Source organism: Papaver somniferum, chromosome 8, assembly GCF_003573695.1.
Source record: "Papaver somniferum cultivar HN1 chromosome 8, ASM357369v1, whole genome shotgun sequence".
Lineage (NCBI taxonomy): Eukaryota > Viridiplantae > Streptophyta > Magnoliopsida > Ranunculales > Papaveraceae > Papaver > Papaver somniferum.
In genome coordinates, this window is record NC_039365.1 from 97,982,134 (window position 1) to 97,986,117 (window position 3,984).

Genomic DNA, 3,984 nt, shown 5'->3' on the forward strand with positions numbered 1-3,984 from the left:
AGGGCTTCTCCTATGAGTGTGCAACGGACGGACGGTTGTGGATTAGGGGTCACCCGCAACCAAACCGTCAAAATTGCGGATTTGGAAAATTGAACCGTGACCGATCCAATCACCCGCAGATTTCACATCCGCGGATCAACGGGTGACACGGTCTGGATGCGGATTAACCGCGAATTTAGACTCCTAGGCTCACTTCGGTTTACAAAGATGACTTGAAAATCAGGCGCATGTCTCATCAACACAAAACGAGGGAAGAAAAAAAATATGTAAAGCAAACAGAATTACTAAGTAGTAAGTTCAGAACTGAAATTTGACATAAAAAATAGTCAACAGTTAACACAAAAGAGTATTGTGTTCTTTTTTAGGGAAACAAAAAAGTACTAAATTTTACAACAACGGAAAGTAAACTATCAAATGCAACGACGATATGGTGCCATGCCAATGGAACTTCTGCTGCCAAAAAAGAGTCTTTGGATTTGATTACTAGTTCATTCAATCCGGAATTTTCTTCAACATTTCTTCCACATCTGTAAAATAAGGAGTTAAGTTATAGACCAGGTGAATCCTATACAAAATTATAGGTAAATAAAAAGTAAACAGTACTCATAATATTACAGGCTCATAATTTCCTTTGACATTTCTCTTTCTCTTTCTTAACATATCAAGACTCATAATATTACAAGCTTTTCACACCATTCATGATAAACTGGTCTCCTTCTTCATGGTGTGGGAGACCTTTCACTTACAAAAAAAAAAAAAAAAAGCTGATTTTTTTTATCTATTTCTGATCTCTTCTTACTTGAAAGTTAGCATAAGACTAGGTCTACAATAGATAAACAGTACAAAGCCAAGAGAATTGGGACCAAAACATGCTTATTGCACTAAAAAGAGTAAAACCAAGCACATGTTAACAAACCAAAAATAATAATAAAGTAACTAGGCCCTGAATTTTTACCAGATTTGTGCCCAATGTTTTACTTACCTACAACAACTAATTCAGTATCAAACCCTATATCATCTAGTAACCTTCGAATATCTTGTGCACAATAAGAAGAAGGAAATGCAATGATGGAGGTGGAATATAGACAGTACCAAAGAGACTAAGCGAAAGGTACAAAAAACAAAGATAGAAAGGTTCAAGAGTTACCTAAGTCAATTTTTTAAATCCCTTCAAGCATCTCCTCGAGATTGATTGGTTTGTTTCTTCAGCACAGATCAGTGCTTGCACTGTTTTTGGCAGCATGGAACTTCGATACTCATTAAGAACACGACCACCCGTGGAGAAATATGATTCAGAAGCTACTGTTGGTACTTTCATAGCCAGCAGGTCTCGAGCTATCTTGAACAAGATCTTATACTTGCATAGCCAGCTGTCACTGTAACTGTAGTTATGCTCTCTACGGTTGCCGGGGTAGCTGTACCAATGCTCTCATCAAGATTGTTAACAGGAATAGAAGAGCTTGAAGCCATCTACAAAAAAGATTGACACATTAGGTAAATCAACATAGCAAGGACAAATAAGCAATTGGAATCAGAAGGAAGTCCAAATTCAGAACCTAAGCTATTGCAATAATTGTGGAAATGGTTTTCACATAAACTGAAATTTTCAGCTTTTAACATGTTTGGAGCTTAATTCACATACTCAGAATTTCCAATCACAGAAAAACACACCAAACCCAATTTCAAATCCACTTTAACCAATCAACTAAATGTCTCAAAAACCCAATTTGAGTGAAGTTATCCAAACTACCAAAATTTAAGACATAACAAACAGAACCCATGTCATGGATTAATCATATAACATACAATCAAATCATGGAAGCAACAATCCAATGACTCAATAACATGAAAATCAAAAGGAACAACAACTGAAAGATATAAGAGTTAGAGAATCACTAGGAGGATAATAGATATACCTGATTGAAAGTGGAATTCAAAACTTCTTCCCTGGAAACTGAAAAGAAAACAATAATGGATAAAACCAGAGATATTTTAGCACTAGTCCATAGTTATAATAGAGATCTTGGCTTTGAGAAAATTACTAGAGTTGAGACAGGAACTTGTAACTGAGAAAGACTGGACACTTAGACAGCATGTTAGACTAGATTACTCGTTCAGTATTCTAGGGTTATGATGAATCATAAACCTCTAATCAAAACACCAAATACAACTTATTAAGATCACAATATACGAACCTAAAACCTATTATTCAGCACAAATTTCTTATAAAATTGTAGTCTCCTTTCACAAATCAAACTAAACCCAGTTTAATTTCTTGTGTTTCAGACTTAAAGATGAAAAATCCGGAATTTTTTTCTACAATTGAATCCAAAAATAAACAGATAAATAAACTTACTGGTTGCAGCAATCAGGTAGTGCGTTAACTTCTTCTTCAACACGATCCAATACTTTTTAGTGATGAATCTAATAGGCAGAGAACTACTTAGGTAGGGAAATGAAGAACCTCTCATAGGCAGAGAAGAAGTTGAGCGTGAAGTGAGAATGTTTTAGGTTTCACAAAGATAAGATGTTTATATATCGAACTCATAATTCCTATATTATCCCTAGTATTTCTATCAAATTCCTTTCCTATCCTGCGGTGCGGGTGAATCCGCGGATTCATAAAACCAACCGCAACCAAACCGCTAAACCTTGCGGATTTGAAAACTCAACCGTGTCCGGTCCATAGACTCTTGCGGATTGGTTTTCACCCGCAATTTTGCGGACGGTTGCGGGTGAAATCCACGGTTTCGGTTTTTCTGCACACCCCTAACCTCTCCATTCATTGGCGATTACTTTGGAGTTGGAAGCCCAAGTGCTAATACTAGCTCTCTGCTCCTTTCTTTCTAGCGCATTTCATTCGTTCCGCCCTAAAAGACTACTGTACAACGGGTCAAAATCATCACCCGGGATAAAGGTCTTACGAACACCTTTTTTTTCGTGGATCATCGCCTACTACGAAGCCAGCAAAATACATTAAGGGAGGCTATGTTTTTTTTTTTGTAGAAATATGGAGAATCTGGTATACTAAATGTTAAAAAATTGGTTGCTAAATACAAAAAATGGGAGAAAATGAGGGGTTTTATTTCGATACAAAGATTTTAGAGATGTTAGAGCCAGGGTTGGTCAACATTCGCCTCCCTCGTGGTCATTGCCAAATAACAAAAAAAAGAAGAAGAGAGAATACCTAAAGTTCATATAGAATCCCCAAAATCTTATTCAACACTTTTTATATGAGTTTAGAGACGAAAGGTTATGAAGAAAGTTTGACCTGGACTTATCTTACCCCTACTTAACCGTGTCTTGTTTTTTTATGTTCTTGATCCTCGCATTGGAGATGAAATTTTGGTGGGAAATGTCTTAAACGCTAGGTGTTATGCTTATTTAAGACCTTCCCCTTGCATAGAGATGTTGTTGGATATATTATACCCTAAAAAGGGTTTACAAATCTAAATAAGGGTCCTCATTTTCAACCCATAGCTTTGTATCACACAACCGCCGAGACAAACTTTTTTCTTAATAAATATGGAACCCTTCTAGATGTACGGTCCAAATAGACAACACCAAAACTACCCGCTCACACAAAGTGAGACCTAAAAACCAACCCCTCTTATTTGGAAGGTACATCTAGAGTTTATGTTGATTTTAAACTCTCGCTTTCTTAATAACCTTGCTTTCTTAATAACCTTAAATAGTAATTAAAAGTTGCATTACTATAACGTTTGTAATCATAAAGCTATTGTTCATCGTTATTTCCTTAATGTGTTTTAGATCCAATTAAAATAATTGGATTGCATTGATGTGTATTGATGAAAAAAAAAAACACCCAAAGATTAAATAGAGAGGGTAAAAAATAGTTAACGTAGACAGCATAGTGGTTTCGACAATTATATCTGTTAAAAGGAACCAGGACATAAAGTGCATTAGAGTATAAAACTCATTTAAAATATAAAACCTTTTGAAGGTTGCAAGGATTTTCAAGAA

The 3,984-nt window shown here is 35.7% G+C and overlaps 1 long non-coding RNA gene across 1 annotated transcript; it reads right to left on the bottom strand.

The window, feature by feature from the left end:
* Nucleotides 1-294: 294 nt before the first annotated feature.
* LOC113304586 lies at nt 295-2,496 on the bottom strand. Its single transcript, XR_003338249.1, has 4 exons — nt 2,357-2,496; nt 1,917-1,954; nt 1,148-1,470; nt 295-527 (listed from the first exon to the last, which is right to left on the bottom strand). It is a non-coding gene; the product is annotated as an uncharacterized LOC113304586 (long non-coding RNA).
* Nucleotides 2,497-3,984: the final 1,488 nt, after the last annotated feature.